At 44.6% G+C, this 19,258-nt stretch overlaps 1 protein-coding gene across 1 annotated transcript in view; it reads right to left on the bottom strand.

The window, feature by feature from the left end:
* The window catches only part of PRICKLE1 (prickle planar cell polarity protein 1), a 68,049-nt gene extending 51,684 nt beyond the window's left edge, over positions 1 to 16,365 (bottom strand). The window contains exon 1 of the mRNA XM_063396617.1: positions 16,173 to 16,365. The gene's annotated coding sequence lies outside the window, so the exon portion shown is untranslated. The remainder of the gene's footprint in view (positions 1 to 16,172) is intronic.
* Positions 16,366 to 19,258: the final 2,893 nt, after the last annotated feature.

Genomic DNA, 19,258 nt, shown 5'->3' with positions numbered 1-19,258 from the left:
GAAATGTACCTCTAAGAGTCTTTCGTTATATGTTGATTTTCAATCCATTTTAACACCTTCTAAGAGGTTCAGCACGACAGGTCTAACTCCATGTCTCCCAATGGCCAAGCTACATAGTGGGTAATGCACATTTCATAGTAATTCTTGCTTCCACGTATTGTGCTTTTGGCCAGTCAAGAGGCAACTAGCATTGTAATCAGTTCAAACCCAAGAGGAGGACTGCAATAAAAGGAACCTCACAGAAGTCCCAGGTACCACTTAATTTTTTCCAATATGAAAAAGGGGAACGTCATGTTCCCATCAGCAGCTTATTCCTAAAACAAGCTGAAAAGCAGGTGTGAACATTAGCGTCTAGAGGACTACCAGAGGTATACAATTAAAATCTGACCTTTTTTTTGTGCAATTACAGCTCTTAGGACAGAGAAGATAGCATCACATATGAACAGCTGTATTTAGAATCTGCATATAAATCGAATACTTCAGTAACTGAGAGGAAAGACCATGAAAGAGAAAGGCAGAAGGAGTACAGGAAGATTCCTTAAGGAGATTAAACTGCTGCCACACACAAATATCCTGTTAAACACTGGTCAAGTGCTTGTGTGCCATGTGGAAGAATGCTAATTGTTTACAGGTATCAGAGCTGAATACCAGGAAGCAGTGCTGAGAAAGTCCATTGTACAATTAAGTAATGAATTGCTGAACAAGGCACTTTCATTTAAGCCAATCCTGCTCGTTCCTAATGCAATTATTTACCACCAAGGGTTTCCTTTCCCAAGACTGAAATCAAGGTATCAAAAAAAAAAAAAAAAAAAAAAAAAAAAAAAAAAAAAAAAAAAAAAAAAGAAAAAAACCCACCACTCCTGACAGAATGTTTTCTTTTTCCTGTGGGAAGATGTGTACAAAAGGAGACAGGTCTTGTTTGTTGTAGCACTAATCAGTATTTGTAGAAGATTAGAGGGAAAAAAAAAAAAAAAAAAAAGCCTTCTGGTCTATTTGAGAATGGCTTCAACACCTGCCATTCAGGTGATTCACTATTAGCACCTCTGTCTCACAGCCCCATCAGAAAGTCTATAAAGCTACGAACTCTTCATGTTAGCAGGATAATGTTAACAAGGACTTAGCTGAAAACATCTCAAATCTAAAATTTTGAGAGACTACCATCTTATTTTTTAAGAATATTTTGGTCAAGTTGGCCAGATGCCCAAGTTCTGCAGTGCCAGCAATTCCTCCTCATTTCTTTTCTGCAGAAAAAATTCTCAGTACTGAATATTTCACCCATTCTTCTGCTGTTAACTAGCTTAATTGAGGTGGAGGAGCTCACCACACACAGCTCAGGGTGCTTGACAGCTTTGATCCACAAATCTGGCTGCAGACTGCACAGGCTTTCTTGTTTGCCAGATGAGTCACATCCCTTCCTTATTTGATGGTCATCCTGCATCCATGGAAAGATATGGACACTCTTGTTTGAAGACTCAGTCCATCTGAAGTCTCAGTGACCTCCTGAGGTGCCCTTTTTCCTTCCAAGGCCATTAGTGGGATGTGGTGGCAGTCACAGCCTGCATCGCAAGCAGGATTACTCTGCAGACTTGAATTTAGCACCTGTCCCTCCTTCCTTCAAAAACAGAACCAAGAGTTGCTGACCCTGGATGGCCTCCTCACAGTAATAAGAAAACACATTTCTCCTTCAGTCTCGGGCAGGCCTATCTTGCTCCTGCACCTTCGGGACAGGCTCACTTCAGCGCAAAAGCTCCCCAGGAATGAGGCTGATAAGGAAGTGCTTCTTTGGCTATTCAGCAGAGCCCATTTCTTCCTACCTCTTCTGCCTCTAGGCCTGGTTAAACTAGTCTGGACAGCTTACCAGGGGCCTAGAGAACCACATCAAAGTGCTTGGATTTCTTCTGTTGTTTTGGTGTTCGTGGAGTGGCTGTGAGAAGGCTCCTGCCTCCACCTACGTGCTCAGACCACTTGCACACTTAGGGAGCTGCACCACAACAGGCAACACATCCCTGTGCTGCCAGAGGCTCCTCTGGGGAGGAAAACCTGCTGAGGGAGAGCTCACTCTGCAAGCACGGAGCGCCACAGCCCGACAGGCTCCTGCCCTACCCTCCAGCCAGCTACGTCCCTGTTCTCCAGCTCTACCTAAAAAGTCACATCCATCTCCTTGCCATAGAAAACATGAAGCAAGATGTCATGCCAAAAGATGAACGTCTATGCAGATCTTGTACCATATGGGCTGGCACCTTCAGGCTTGTTCCTTTCTCCTTTAGGTTTCATTATAATTTTGAACACTGGCAAATTAACAGAGACAAAGCAAGCCGAGGAATAGAGAAAATAGCCAGTTCTCTGGGTGTTTTCTGCATGGACAAGTTGCTCTCTGTCCTTCAAAACCATTAAAACATCGCTCATAGAAAGTAACTTGAGAGAAAGTAAAAATCTTTGCTTTTGGTGTCACTGTAAACCAGACCTTGAAATATCTCCAGCCTTGAAAAAACGGCTAAGCAGATGCGCTCCCAGTGCCACAAGCACAAGGAGAAAAGCGCAAGCCATCTCCTTTACCCGCACCCGGCAGTGCTACTCAGCATCATCTACCGGGATCAGCCGGGCACGGCTCCGGGATCAGTGCCGGGATCAGCCGGGCACGGCTCCGGATCAGCGCCGGGATCAGCCGGGCACGGCTCCGGGATCAGCGCCGGGATCAGCCGGGCACGGCTCCGGGATCGGCGCCGGGATCAGCGCCGGGATCAGCCGGGCACGGCTCCGGGATCAGCGCCGGGATCAGCGCCGGGATCAACCGGGCACGGCTCCGGGATCAGCCGGGCACGGCTCCGGGATCAGCGCCGGGATCAGCGCCGGGAGCAGCCGGGCACGGCTCCGGGATCAGCCGGGCACGGCTCCGGGATCAGCGCCGGGATCAGCGCCGGGAGCAGCCGGGCACGGCTCGGGGATCGGCGCCGGGAGCAGCCGGGCACGGCTCCGGGATCGGCGCCGGGATCAGCCGGGCACGGCTCCGGGATCGGCGCCGGGATCAGCCGGGCCGGCGCACGGGCGCCCCCTGGCGGGCGCGGGCGGGGCACAGCCGCCGGTGGGTGCCGGTGTCGGCGCCGCCCCGCGCTGAGGAGAGGAGCGGGACGGGCCGGGACGGAACGGGGCGGGCTCCAGCCAACCCTGCTCAGGGGTCAGTGCTGGGACCGGCATCTCTGTCAGGGACACGGACACTGCCATCGAGGGCCCCTCAGCAGGTCTGCTGCCCACACCAAGCTGTGTGCTGTGGTCAGCGTGTGGAGGGAAGGGATGACACCCAGAGGGACCCTCAGGATCGAAGGGCAGGCCTGTGCAAACCTCATGAAGTTCCACAAGGCCAAGTGCAAGGTCCTGGGTCAGGGCAATCCCAAGCACAAGCACAGGCTGGGCGGAGAGTGGACTGAGAGCAGGCCTGAAGGCCTTGGGCGTGCTGAGAAGCTCGAAATGACCTGGCAATGGGCACTCACAGCCCAGAAAGCCAACAGTGTCCTGGGCTGCACGAAAGCAGCGTGGGCAGCAGGGCAAGGGAGGGGATTCTGCCCCTTTACACCACTCTGGTGAGACCCATCTGGGATACTGCATCCAGCTCTGGGGTTCTCAGCCCTGAAGGGCATAGACCTATTGGAGAGAGTCCAGAGGAAGGCCAGGAAGATGAGGGGCTGGAGCCCCTCTTCTATAAAGACAGGCTGAGAGCGTCGGTGTCATTCAGCCTAGGATAGAGAAGCCTTGAAGAAAACCTTATAGCACCTTCCAGTGTCTCAAGAAAGCTGGAAGGGACTTTCTACAAGGATATGCAGTGATACGACAGGGGGTACTGGATTTGTAATAAACAAGTGTAGCTTTAGATTAAGTATTAGGAAGAAAGCCATTATTGTGAAGTTAATGAGACAGGAGAACAAGTTGTCCAGAAAAGCTGTGGATGCCTCATCCCCAGAAGTGTTCCAGGCCTGGTTGGAGTAGTCTAGTGGGAGATGTCCCTGCCCCATGGCAGGGGGTTGGATCTAGATGATTTTTAAGGTCCCTCCCAACCCAAATCATTCTATGACAATTCATCAACTTTTTGTTCAGCTCTTCATTAGGCCACCACCACAAGTCACACCAACTCCATGGTTGCAATTCCACTGCACATCCCATTGGCAAGGAGATAACAGCACATGGTCTTTTTTCCACCAAAACTGCAAGGCCCACACTGGACATCAATAGCAGCCAGAGCCCTAAAATCAATGCCTGAGCTTTCCATACCCCACCAGTTAACTATTGCATCTTCTGCCATCTCTGAGACTGTTCTTGGTGTTTGCCTGACCAACCTTGGTTGCCACCCTCCCAGTTGCAACACCCTACATTTCCCTGGAGTCACCAGCTGCAAGAGAGGTGAGGCAGGCAGTATCACACCAGTCTGGTTTTCTTTGCAGAGCCAGAAGTGTAGTTAGAACCCAAGCTCCATACTTTAGCATTTAAGTGAAACTGTCCAGGACTGTACATTAATTCTGCACACATTTCATCTATACATTTTCAAGGTGACTTTTCTCAAGCATTTGTCCTGCAGAAAGCTGTCACAGCACTGATTTGATAAGCATGTAGACCTCAGGTTGGTATGCTCTGCCCTCCAGCCTGGTAAAGCACCTCTCAGTGTTGACCTAACAGCTACACAAACATTTCAGCTTTCGAGATGTGGATCTCAGGCTTCCTTACATAGGTGTGCCTGGTGTGTATCCATGGTGGTACAGGTGCAGCATGCACACACATGATCAGGCGTTTTCCAAAATGTTTCTTAAGGACAAAATTCATAGCTGTATCAAGCTGTGTGTATGCTGTGGTCAAATTTAGACGTAAGTGTTGCAGCGTGTCCTCCTGATATTTACTTTGTTTCATAAGGTATCACAAAACAGGCTAATTTGAAAGTGAGAGCTGGAACTGTTCCACGGGAAAGAAAACTGAGGCTACCAGAATGCTGCTAAGACACCAATGTTACAAAACTGTCTTTAAATAGTACTTTTGGAAGTATGTCAAGAAATATATATTTTCTATGCACCCTTCCACAGCATACCAATTTTTAGTCATTTTTACTTCCCTTAAACAGGACACAGATAAAAACAAAGAGCCTGCTGGCATTTTTTAAAATACTGCTATACTTCCCCACCACATACACTTTTGTCCTTAACACATGAATATTCTTAAAGAGCTTTAAACACTTTCTTATCCTGTATATCATGACATGGACCTGTAACTGAATAGAAGGATTAATCTACTTAGACTTCTGATCCCATACATTTTTGCTTTTGCCATAAAAGATATGGGTGCCAAGCATCCATCTGAGGCCTCTTGTCACAAAGCTTCTCTGTGAAAATAGATAGATTTTATAGATGGCTGGAATAGGTAGTGAACTATACAGTAGACATAGCTTTTAGCATACTTACATACAAATCAAGACTGCAAGCAAATGGCTCTGGAATTATTTACAAGATGGACTGATATCTAAGATTTACCCTCGGCTTATTGCTGCTTCCAGAACAGACTTCTATCTTGCAGAGGCATTGCACCATCAGCTCCATATTTTGTGGTGACAACACTTCAAAAGTACCTACAAACAGATTCAAGCTGAATCCCCAAAACCATCTCCATTTCTTGAGGTCAAGTCTTACATCACCAGTTTCACAACAGGCAGAAAGTCTTAAGTTTCTTCAGAGCCTTTAAGTCATCAACTTGATTATATGGTATTAACTTTGATTTGTTGTTAACCACTACAACTAATGACAGAGCCAGAAGCATGCTCTTCTATTCCCTTATCTTTTCCAATAGAAGTCGCTTCATCCATAAACCTGATAAGGTACTTCCTAAGATTTCAGTCTTTCTGCAAGCTTGCTGTATATACCAATCTGTATTAAAGACTAATTTTCCTACAGAGTCTTATTTTATAACCACATCACCTTTTGTTTTCCTTGTACCCAAAACCCACTTATGTACACCAGACCTTATGCCTTGAAAACACTACCAAAAGTAGTTGCTGTTCCAGACATTCACTGCAGCCTCCACAATTGTAACTTTCAGAAGAGCTTTAAAATGCCCCCAAAATGGTAAGACAGAATGAGCTATAAGAATGAGCATGACTAAAGCCCTCCTCAAGGAAGATCACCTGCACATCTCTGCTCTTGGAAGGCTGTCAGTTCCCTACTCCACAACACGGACAGCTCTATCTAACAGAGCTGAGAAGTATCCAGTTTCCAGCTAGGAAGGGCATATTGAACTGACAAGCACACGCATCCCTATCAAACACTTTTCTCTGCCCCCACCACTCCTCACATCAGTTGTAGACGAGCAGCTCTGCTCATGACCACAGCAGTTCACAGCAGCAGTTTAACACCACTTCTTGGGCTCTGCCTCACTGTCTGACATCTACACGCCAAAAAAGCCATAGTTAACGCTACCATGAACTTACGATGGTAAACCCTTTTTCCTGTGATAAGTCATGCAAAACCTATCAGGGACAAGGAAGAATTCACTACTGGAATTAGTAACTGTAGTCAAGGGGTCAGAAGCCAGTTCCACAACCCTTGTAAGCCACACTGAATGTTGAGATCTGCATTACTCCAACCCAGGGCAGCACAGCAAACTTCTGTGACATCTGCTGTCCCTGATACCTAAGGCCACCAAATGACTAGCTAGGCAACTTCTTGACTTTTTGGGGGGCTGGTGAACTAAAATGAAAGGGGAAAGCTCAGTGACTAAACAGGTAAACACCACAGGTTTTTTACCCTCATCATAATAAAACTGGAGATAAATTTTAAGGGACAGACTAAGTCTACTCCAGATTTAAAGAGACTCTCATGTGGACACCTGTGATTTGCTATTCAAGCAGAAAACAAAAATTCAAATACGCCAATAAATTTACTCTAAGTCTGAATACATTACAAGACCCAACTATTTCACGGGCATTTTTTAAACTATAGAAAGAGGCAGTCAAAGAAATGTTTCAGTTAGGTAGAGAAGGTTGCATTAATTTCAAAAACTAAATAGAGGTAAAGTTGGAGTCTGTTGCACTGGTTAATGAATGAGGTGACTGTTCTCAAAGATATCCACACATGTACCGATCACAGCTACCATGAACAGTTTTTACAGCACTGCTGTATAATCTCATTCAGTTATTTGACTACTGATGGTAATTAAGGACCATAATCCATTGCCAAAAAATAAACAAATGTGAACAACCACCAAAACTTGGGCAATAGAAAAAATCTTGTGTGGATATTCCAGGTTTCTTGCAAAATACTTCACTGTTCAGAGAAAATTTTAAGTTATAATATGCTCTCAAGCATGCACAAAACATAAGAAGGGAGCTCAACACTTCACAAGCACAGGAAAAACAACAGCAACTGGGAAAGTATTGTTTATATAGAATCAGTCTTTTGAACCTGGATAAATGAAGAACAAGATTCCCAGATTAGAACTACTGAAGGAAGAGAAAACCACAAAGAAAGTTTAGAGTTGTAAAGACAGAGCCAATCCAGTCTCCTTTCCTTTGGGGCCTGCACAGGAATACAGCTATACCCCAGACTTTTTGTAGGATCTGACTCTAGTAAGGTAAGTACTTTACCATATATATTACTTATTATGTACCAAAATTGACGTAGTAGAACCAAGGTATTAAATTAAAGACATGTGCATCCTGATTAAGGCTACTAGCTGTGATGTATTATATATGAAAATGAAACATTATGTACAAAAAGTAACAAGCATAGTAACTGATATCTCCAAACTAAAGTCACAGAGGCACATTGAACAATTTTAGGTTAACCAGACTCACTTAAAAATAGAAACCAGAGGCTGGGCTCTTCTCTCACCCCATTTTACATGTCTTTACTTCCATTGATTTCAAGTGGAGTTCTTCACAATTTATGCCATTGTGAGAGGAGAATCAAGCCTTGTGTGCTTGAAAGGAAACAGCAGACATGTTTCCCACCAGAGTGCAGGGGGAGATTTAAAAAAAACACAAGTATATGAACTGTGAAACCGATAGAGTACACAAGCAAAGGCAGGCAAAGAGGCTCTAGCTGGGGGTGGGGAAGAAGAAAACTTGCAGCTCACCCAGGTTTAAAAAAAAACAACTGGGGACGATTTTACTAAGTCAGAAGCCCAGTCAGTAAACAGGCTTCCAAAAAACCAAAAAAGGTTTAGAGAAAACTATTGCTTTTTTTTTTTCCAGACAGACATCATTGATTTATATTTTCCTACAGTTATTCTACAAAATGAGGAGCACACCATTTTGTTTGTGGAAGACACAGACTTTCCATTCCTCGAAAGTGGAGATCTGACCTATTTGCATCACGAGAAACACTGCCCAATGATCATTTACGCCCAAGACGATGAGCTTCCAAAACTCTTCAGGATCATCTGGACAACTAATATTACAGTGGTTAGACAGAGTAACACTTGAGACTGGAATTCAAGTCAGATAAAGTCCTATATGTGACATAGGTGACAAAATCACTTCATGGTTTGGAGGTATAGCTGAACAGAAGCTACAGCTTTACAATTTATGGTGGTTTGTTTTTTTGGGTTTTTTTTTTTTTTTTTTTTTTTTTTTTTTTTTTTTTTTTTTTTTTTTTTTTCTTGGCAGGAGCATAGGTTAGGAAGCTCCTCTTTCACCACCCCACTGTGCACAAACATAATCCTTGTACTGTTCTGTACTGATTGGGCTGATTTGGGAAGCTCACTTAAAACAAAAAAGCCTTAAATATTTTCAGACTATCTCTATATCTCCATTTGAGGTATGCCTGCACAACTATGTGACAGTGCAAGGGAAACAGCTTGAGTACTTTACAGAGGGAATACAGACTTAATTCATTGTTTTATATACCACAGAAACGCAAGATTGAAGTAATTCATATTTATTCAGAGTCCAACACTGACAGAATATTACTGTAACTGTTTGGAAATGCTTCTCTCCCCACTTGTGCACAATCCCTGTCACAATTCACACAGCAGATTTTAAGTCACTCCCCCATCACTCCAGCAGGACAATGTTCCAACAGTTTCCCTTAAAAAATAAGTCTAGATTATCTATTCAAAATTGAGTTAGATATCATCAGCTGATTCAGTATATGCAACTAAAGGTAAATGCAGAGAATTGCACAAAGGAGGATGACTTCTATCTGCAGAAAAAAATGTTGCATAATTGAAAGTGTACCTGCTGATCTTCATGAGACATGCTCTTTCAAAGTGTAAGTCTCCTTCCAGGGGCCCTCAGAAGGTGGAAAGAGATCCAAGATATGTCCTTGAATATGCAACTTTGTTTTGCGCTTAGCATTTAGATGTTGACTGACTTATGCATCAAAGTAAAAAAAAAAAAAAAACCAAAAAAAAACACCAAACAAAAAGAAGTCTTAAATGAACAGGAACCTGGTATCACCCCAGCTCCTAGAATAAAGCCACCAAGTATACCTTTGTGAAAGAGCCATCATAAAATCTTGACAGCATCAGCTCCAGGCTAATAAGACATGCACTAATAGTCAGAAATGTTTATGAATAGCCACAGCACCACACAAGACAGACAAGGAAATATTAAAAAAGCAATCTTCCAAAATTACAACCTAAAAGGTGGCAGATTGAGAACTAGATAATAGAGCTCTGAGTGTCGAGGGTGCAAAGAAATCTAAAAAGCAATAAAACTGCAGCAATGAAATAGGTGTCTGTTTGTCACTGTGGTCACTTCAGTTCAATCAAATACATGCACTGTTCAATTTCAGTATATTAACAGCTACTCCAAAAACATGCAAGCTGTTCTTGCATGAAATAACAGTTTTATATAACTGCAAAATCATATATTGAGAACAAAATGGGGTATTAGCCTGGACCACTGAACTTCAGCTTCACACCACCTGAAATCCCCTGCAAATACTGTCCAAGCAGATGGGCTGAATGAAAGGTTGGGTGTAAAGCTTGACATTTACTGGATTCCCAAACAGCTAAAGAAACCATTGAGCTCAGTAATCTACAGCATCCTTTGCTGAGAGTGCTTCTACAGCTTTTTGGTAACTTGTGGTTGAACACAATAGCAATACATAGGCCTCCCTCTCACCCTGCAGACATTCTCTCCAAATTTACTCTGGTACACTGCTTCCTTCCCCAGATCCTCCCAAGGAGAGGCCAATACCCTGTAAAAAGGGACCCACTTTCTGGGATCTGTCTGTGGAGGGCTGCTGCAACACAACTGCTTGGTTTTTTAGGCATTCACATTTCTCCTGAATAGTAGTGGTACTGCCTAGCAGCTACCTGCTGAAATCCAAACCTACTCAGAGCTGCTGAGAGAACAGAACACAGCTGCATCCTGGGTAAACAACATCCTCATAAGGCTGAAGGGTTTTGGTACCTCATAACAGATGAAAGCCTGGTCTGCTTTCTACATGTTTGGCAGTACTCTAAGACATTCGCTGGCTATGGGCCTGCCAAGCTGTTTAGGCTTGTAAGTTTCTTTGCACTTGCTTTATACTATTGATTTTATTAAATATAAACATATCCTTTGTATATATTTTTCTCATATTCCATATGTACAGAATGAGCTCATTTCAGCCCCAGGATGAATGAAAACTCAATGTTTACCACACAGATCCACTATGCTTTGCAAACAAGACTGGAAAAATGCCCTCTCACAATGAAGTTATCCATACCATCTTTCTGATGAGCAAAGCATGAGGAAACAGTTCAAAGCTCTCAGAAAGCCATATGTATACTTTTACAAAAGACATCTGCAGTCAGGTTCTAGACCTAGCATAATTTATTTAGCAGTCTGTATATAGAGATGCAAATGTGCAAGGTTCAGACATTTCTTTAGCGCCTCCATAAAATTCATTTGAAAGTATATAAATATTCATATTTTGACTAGTCATCTCAGCATGTGAAGCTTTTATTTTTATATGAAAATACCAATTCCTGTAAAGATTCTGAAACAAAGTAAAAATGTATTAATCCTAAACTATGCACACAAACACATGCAATTTCTTTACATAAACACTTCTGAACTTCTAGGTGATTAACGCTTGATTACAAAAAGAGTTCCTTAAAAAAATAATCTTCACTAATCATGCACAACATAGTTTTTAACATACTTGAAAACAAGTCAGGTTTTACTGCTTTTAGACAAGTTGATCCACATCTGAAAGCTCCAGGTGGCTTTAATTTGTGCCACGGTTATTGCTACTGAAATGGGCCATGGGTGAGGGCAGTGTCCGACAAGCCCAAGCTCTCAACGGGTTGAGCAAGAGTGCCAGGTGCCCCGGCAGAGCTCCTGCTGAGGCAGCACCACCACTGGAGCACTTGGCTACAGACGAGATCAGCGACAGCAAAACGGGCAGAGCTGAATGATTACAGCGCCAGTGCCAGAGGTGCTCACATGGCTCCAGCAGGGACCACAGGAACACAGAAGGGATGTGTGCTTTAAGGAAAGGCATAGATGCATTTCTCTAGACACATTCAAAGATTCAGAGACAAGTCTTATATATCAGTCTTAAGACTAGTGAGAGAAGATGCAGCTTTCCTGCAGAACAAGAGGGTGCAGTCCTGCCATCAGTACAATCCAAGGCCTACAGCATTGTATTTGTAACTGCATACATGTTCTTGTTTTCTTTTTTAAACACTCAAACACACTCAGAAATTAATATGTTTGGACAATGAAGACTCAAAGAAAATTTAAGGGACTAACACCACCCCTTTTTAAAAAAAGTCTGTAAGTTTTATTATAAGCATCATGATACTGACATGCAGATTTTTAATCATGCTGGCTGCAATTATACAAATCAGTGTTCCAATCCACAGAGAAGTCAGTTTTCATATACACCACATTAACACAGACATTACACAGGATTTGGCATTCTGCCGACAGAGAAGCCTACTTTGGAATCATGTAATATTAAGTCTGAGGTTACTTGATGCAAGATTAGAAGGCAACAAGCTCGAAAAGGTGGTTACAAAAACATCACAGGAAACAAAATTTTAAATAAAAGCAAGCAATTATATTTCAGTATGTGGATGGCAGTTGAAAATTCTTTTTTGGCATGCAACTACTCCACAAAGCTTATATTGCGTGTAACTGGAAACAGTTTAAAAAAATTCTTACTGAAGTCAAAGACAGTTATTGCGAACTGTGGGATCTGTCCTTAGATAAAAGGGGAGCAACTGAATAAAACGTGTTATATCTGTTGTAGTACAAACCTACAAGCACACTCCATAACACTCTTACATATTAAGGAGGAAACAGTGGGGAGGAGAGAGAAAATGAAGGAGAGAAGTACACAAGACAGAACAGCAAGAGCTATCAGGTGCTATAAATCAATGTTTCAAACACAGACCTCAGACAGGAGTACATGACTTTGGTACAGAACAACTGAAATAACACAGTTCCAGCATTTGTTGATGTGTAATCCACTGGAAACGAAAGGCCTACCTGAGAGACTGTTGACCCCAGGTTCACTAGCTAGCAAAACACTGGGCTTGATAGGTTCATAATGGTCCTGAAAAGCAACTCACCAACCTTACGGCTATATTTAAGAACTTTCAAGAAGCCTTCTAGCAGTGTTCCAAGAAAAGGTAAACTAGCAAAAAGCTGTCATTTACAGACATTTTAAAAATACTAAAAATGTTTGTGTTGGCTCTTACCTCCCATATATGAGCACTTCACTCATTTTGTACATTTAAAAAAAACCTCCTTGCACAAGAATGTGCTTGAGGAGTATTGTCACTTTATGCTGAGAAGTCAAATGCTCTTTTAGTTCTGCTAAAAATACATAATGTATTTTGTGAATATTATAAGTAAGTAAAATACAAAGTGGAAGAGTTGTAGCAGACCACCTGTGAAATTTTCTTCAGTAGCTGGCAATATCCTTTGTCAATGAACCAGCAGCCAAAGAGCTGTTTCTGAAAAAAGCATGTAATTTTGGCAAACTGATCTGATAGTCTATCTGGGAATTTCTGCCAGAAATGCCACGACTTCAGTGTGCTATTACTTGCAAAACATGTTTCTTCCCATCATTCTTCAGTCATAAAGTGGGAGGAGGAAAAGATGAGCAATGGCTGTGCTGTATCCTTCCAAGCTGGTTCTTCCCATTATACAACTCCTAATCCAAACAATTTAAGCACACAAGTAAAAGCTACTCATTTCTGTAAACATTTCCAGGAGCAGGACCTAAGCTTGCATGGCTTACACCAAGCATATACTAATGGCTAGAGCTAACCTCAAGTTTACTTCTGTTTAAACAGCATAAGCAAAACCCAGAGCTAGCCAAACTGAAGCTTAAGCCTTAGTACAAGAGGGTAAACTGAATATTGATATAAGCCACTTGGTCACTAAGGACCCATCTCAATCCAGCATTGTCAGTGCAATATTGTATCATGCAACAGTTTTCCCAGAAATACAAATGATGTTTCTCAACTGTTAAAAAATAAAAAGTAATGTTTCAGAGCATGCTTTTACACCCCAGGAGCAGGGATCTCTTTACTTTAGGATAATGTAGTCACAGAAAACAGAAACACAACCCAGCTTGTTTGTTTGTTTTAAATGAAATTCATCACTGCACATCCAATTAACTCTGGAATGCATAAGACACAGCACGCGAGCAAATAGAGGCTTTAAATTTAAGAGCAACTTTCAGTCTGCTCTGTTAGAAGCCGTGTATAGCAGTAATTGACAACATTTATTACGCAAGATTCGTATGACGAAGGGGAAGGACTTGAAGGCTACAATACAAAGGCTTTCAGCATTTAGAAAGGGTCAAACCAATCTGCAAAGCATAATATGAAGCAAAGCCATTTAAATTACTCTGTAAAATGTAGACATTCATTAGCATAGAAAAGTTTCCCGGGAAAACAATGACAAAGTAAAAGTCACCCTATTTTCATATGCTAATTAATTAAATATGTCAAATGCATTTAATGTCTTATTATAACCATAGGGGGAGACAGACCAAACTCTTGAAGTTTTAAAAAGCCAGGTCATTAGTGTGCCAAGTCATTCTTCAGATCTTCTCCTTATATACAAATTTACATTCCCAACTTATAACATATGTAAGTAAAACTTGACTCCCCCTCCCACCCCCTCCATTTCTCCTTCTTTGGAAGGCACTTGCTATCTCTTGCTCCTGTATTTTAAAGTCTTATTAAATGCTAGAAATAACTCATTTGCTAGGGAAAAAAAACCCTAAAAGCACAGAAGCCATTTTGCCAAAGGCCTGAGCTAAACACCCCAGTCCCCCTAAGACATAGAATAAGCTAGCTGAAAATGAGATTAATAACATTCTTGCACATATGCATGAAAATCCACACATAGTTTGTAGTCTTCAAGTTCAGATGACATTTCTAGCCATTTCTTGCCTTTCCAAACAAGAAAGGGATTCTTATGTTTACGTAAGTTTCTCCTTGCTTAATAAATCTTAAATTGAAACAGATTTTTTTTAAACAATTACCTTTTTCAGAGTTATCATACTACAGGATATTAGGAAAAAACCAGACTCTCCTGTTGCTTTTACCCACATCTGACTCCAATCTTAATAGTTTAGCTATTAACCCTGTAAGGTCCTTACACACACACACACCTTGCCCAGTTGATGTTAAAATTTTTATATGACTGATCTGGGCTTACTCATTACAAAACCTTTTGTTGTACAGAAAGAGAGCAGCTCCATGGACCTTGATTTACAGGACACAATTAACTGTGCTGTTGGCAGGACTGCACCAGCCCAGCTCATCCGGGGTTCTGCAGGGAGAAATGAAAGGATCTGTCACTGCATCAGAGCAAGGGCTCCTTCCATCTCTTTCCCTTGCCATTCCCTGGCCAAGCTCATTCTGATCTACTCACATTGTGCGATGAAAATCTGGCCACTGTGATATACCTGCCTTGCAAAGAAATAGTACAAATTACCTTAATTCCCACTAGAAATACTAAGAACTACAGCCAAAGGGGAAAAAACCTCATATATATATATAAAAAAAATCTCAGTACTTACTCTAGAGTTTGCCATGCAAAACATGTAGTTTTAAGATCTCAGTTATCAGCTAAACAATGATCACAGGAAATTTTCGCCAGAATTTCGCCAGTAATTTATTTATGCCGTTTTTAGTTTTTAGCGTGTTGAGAATACACACTGTTAACCATTAAATTTCGCTGTATAAACATTTCTCAGCGAGCTTGTAAAATCCCCCCCGCTGCGTTTCCCCGCTCTCCGGCTGATGGCATTTGGAAACACTGGCACTGGGGAGTGCTTTATTCTGCCCTCCTGGGCCACCCCCGCTGGGGTACAGTGAGAGACTGCTGTCAAAGGCCAGACCCAGCCGCCCCGGGCTCGGACCACAGCGAAGGCGTCTGGCCTCAGCCCAGCCCGGCCCATTGATAAATGGTGGCTGCCGGAGTTTGAAAGCCCGCGGTGGGTATGAATATTCTGGGAGAAAGGACTGACGGCCGGTCCATCGCCCGTCCAGAGCTCTCCTCGTTAAGAAGGGAAAGCACAAACACATACTTTGGCGGGGTCCGTGGCTGCAGGGGTGGGTGCGGAGATTACCCCGCAGAAAAAGCGGGCAGCACGGATGATGTCGCCGGCACGGCAGACCGAGGCTCCCACCCCGCCAGGGTCCCCGCTCGGGGCAGGAGGGTGCCCAGAGGCGGACGCTTCGCTCCGGATGAGGGAGAGGGCGGAGGCTGCCTGCAAAGGGCCAGTTGTCACGCACTGACAGGCAACAGCTGAGCTCCCGCATCTGGACCCTCACTCAGCCCGGCGACCGCGGCGCGCCGCTGGCTCCGCCGGGCGCACCGAGCCGGCACGGCGGCGGCGCCGCGACACCTCTCCCGGCAGCCGCCGCGGGCTCGGCGGGACGCCCTGCGCCCCCACCGCCGTCCCCGCTCCGCCGAGCCCGCAGCCCCGTCCGACAACTCCGCGCAGGACGGCGCAGCGCCAGCGGCGCGGACGAGCGCCGGTCCGGGCTCGGGCGGCTCCTCACCGGCGCGCCCTGGCGATGCAAGCCCCGGGCAGGGCGCAGGACCCCCGCCGCACCGTGGGAAGCGCTCCGCCGCCAGCGGCACGGAGCCGGCTGCGGACGGCGCTCCGCCGAACCCGCCGGGCGTTCCGCCGCAGGCTGCCCGTCAGTCGTCCCTCCGGGGAGCCACCACTTACCCTCCCCGCAGCGCGGCCGGACCACGGCGACGTATTCCCGGGAGGCAGTGTGGTCCGTCACACGGACGACGGGGGAGGCGGACACCCGGCTCTGTCCCGCAGAGTCAGCGCCGGCGGGAGACGCGCATCTCCGGCAGCGCCGCGCAGGGGACCGCCCGGAGCCGCTCGGCCGCCCCGCCGCGACTGCCCCAGCTCCGGCCCGCCCCCGCCTAATGGGGCTCGGCCCCCCGCGCCCGGGACGGCGCCGGCCGCGCTCCGCCGCGCCCATTGGCTGCCGCCCGCCGCGCCCGCCAATCGCCGAGCGGCCGGGGCGGCGGGCAGCGCGCGGGGCCGGGGGCGGGGCCGGGGCCGGGGGAGCTCGGGGCCGCGGCGGAGCCGGTGGGGAGCGCGGGGTGGCCCCGTCTGGGAGGGCCGGGGGCCGGCGGGGCACAGGCGGGGTACGGGCGGGGTACGGGCGGGGTACGGGCGGGGTACGGGCGGGGTACGGGCGGGTCTGCGGCCCCTTTCCCTCGGTCGGACGGAGCTCTGAAGCCGCCCGCTTTCACCGAGGGAGCGGGACGGGGGAAGTTAATTGGAGACTTGTGCCGCTGCTCCGTGCAGAGGGAGGGCTCTGTGCGAGGGAGCCCGCTCGGGCCAGGCTTGCGGGCCGCGGCGTTCCCGGTGCGCTGCGCACCCGGCACCCGCGCTCTGCTGCAGAGAGCGCGGCGCGGGGCCCGCGGCCGCCCGAGGGGCTGGCGGGGCTGGGCGCGCCCCAACGCAGAGCAGCCCCGGCCTCAGCACTAGAGACGGCAAATCGGGGGCGATCAGCATTTCAGTGTCATAGAGGGACACTGAAGGAGCCAGGCACACCTATAAATGCCTTTCCTTTTGTCGCTAGCGGCACTTCTGGTATCTGTTAGGCTGCGGGAGTCTGCAGCCCTTGATCCTGTTGCTCGCATCTAACGCTCTTTAAGCAACGTGGATTGAGCTCCTGGATCTCTAGTGGTCTCAGTGTTTAAACCCTCTATGGAAACATCAAAGGATGAGTAACGTGGCATTTAACTCAGTGTTATATTTCTTCCATAGGTGCAAATTGGAACGTGAGAATAATTTTGCCAGAGTGACTTCTAGGCAGTCACAAACTCTCCCGACTTGGTGAAATAAGTGTGTTTGGAGCCTCAAAACACACTTGTTTTATATAGAGCTGTGTCTCTGGCAGTGTCTCTCTTGGTTCTCTAAACAATGAATTACATGAGGAAATGAAAATGAGAATTTTCCCTTAGAGTTTTGAAGCACATTTGGTTTTCCTCGGTTAGCTGAATAAGTTTATCTGTATTCCAATCGGTCTAAATCATTTCTCCCCATCTGAAAAAATAAAAACTACTCAGAGCAAACAACTTCAGACTACAATAGTAGGCTGCAACTTTGCTGCAGTCAAGAGTGTTAAAATTACTTATCACCTTATAAGTTTCAGCTGCAGGTGCTCTTTTAAATGTTAATTTTTCAAATTTTAAATGTTAATTTTTCAATTCCTTTTAAATATTAACCAAGTCTGAAAATAAATATTTCTGAATTGAATCATTGAAGTTTTCAGAGAAAAAGAATAGACGCTTGAACAAACAGGGGTAACCTCAGAAGAGTCAGCTTCTCTCACTCTTTCCATCAGAATGAATTTGTATTTCTCCTCTAATTTAAGAAAAAACACAGAGGATGAAGCAGGAGTGTGAAAAAAATTAAATCTATTGTAAAATGTAGAATAACATTATATAATAATCTTGTCAAATTAATTGTAAAGGGAATGAGAAGAAAAGGGTGGCAAAGTTGGCAAAGGAGCCGTCTGCTGCCTTACAGCTGTTTGTCCCTTGTGTTGTGTTTTTCCCTGCTACCTATTCAAGCATTTCTGTATCACTTATCACAAAGATCTAAATACATTTAGGCTCTGCTGGCAGCACTGCATGATTTCTGTCATTTACTTCTTCCCACTTCATGTTCCAAAGACATAGGAAATAAGATTGCTTGGCTGTTAAATAACCTTGTCAAAGGTGTTTGAAGTCATATATTAGCAGATCTGAATCTGGAATGAAAGAATTTATGGCCAATGCACTCTTTTAAGTTGTATATCTGTTTATCTGATCCTCACTTACAAGTGCCTCTAATTAAGCTATAAACTCCTAGTTTCTACTTAACCAGATGGGTAGCCTGGGAAGTTTGCTCCAGTAACGTAATTTACCCATTCTATGGCCATGTCTGCAATGCAAATTCAGAATGGCTGTTTAAAAGGTGTATACCCTGCTCTGTTTTTCACAACATGGATGGAAATAAAGCAAGTCCAAGTTACCAACTATAATCCTGAAACTGTACAGAGGGTTTTCTCTTTGGACCTGCAGCACTTTGCTTGTGTCCAAGAGAAAACACACCTACTGCAAACAGCAGGAAAGATAAAAAAAATACAACCTGCAAATGCAGTTAGTGAGGAAGGGACAATAATATTTCCATCAATTTTTTTTCACTTTCTATGGGAACTACTACTACTTGGCTGTTTTGTGCTTTTGTTGCATTCTCTCCTCTGTACTGTTCATAGGTTTTAATTGCTGGCACTTTTCATTCACTTGAAGTGTGAGTAATTTGAGGATGGGGTCTTGTCTTCCACTGGAGTAGGTTGCAAGAGGGTATAAGGAAAGCTTACACATAAAAAAGGCCCAGAATTATCTATTTGTATATCTTAAATTTCTGTGAAATATTTCAAAAATATCTATGCAAGAAAAAAAAAATAAACTGCTGATGATCAAGTTTAAAAAGGGCTTGAGTCCCAGCTTTGGTACTGTAACACAGTAAAAACTCCAAATTCCATGAGACTGCTGTCCATTTTATGAAAAATGTTTTCTAAAACATGTTTTATATTTAGAATTTTTCTGTATAAAGTATTGATGACAGTTATCATTAATTTCATGTGAGGAATGCAGTTTTTGGCCCACTTTGCAGGAGGTTAAAATTTAAAAATGTGAAGTATGAGACTTTTTTCTGTGATTTTGAAGTAGGAGGAAAACCTTTGTACAGATTCATACAGGTACCCTGGAAGGAAACGCCTAGAGACATCTATCAGGCCT

This window comes from Prinia subflava, chromosome 4, assembly GCF_021018805.1.
Source record: "Prinia subflava isolate CZ2003 ecotype Zambia chromosome 4, Cam_Psub_1.2, whole genome shotgun sequence".
Taxonomy (NCBI): Eukaryota; Metazoa; Chordata; class Aves; order Passeriformes; family Cisticolidae; genus Prinia; species Prinia subflava.
Note: the sequence above shows the minus strand (reverse complement) of the source record. Positions and strands in the feature narration are given on the sequence as shown.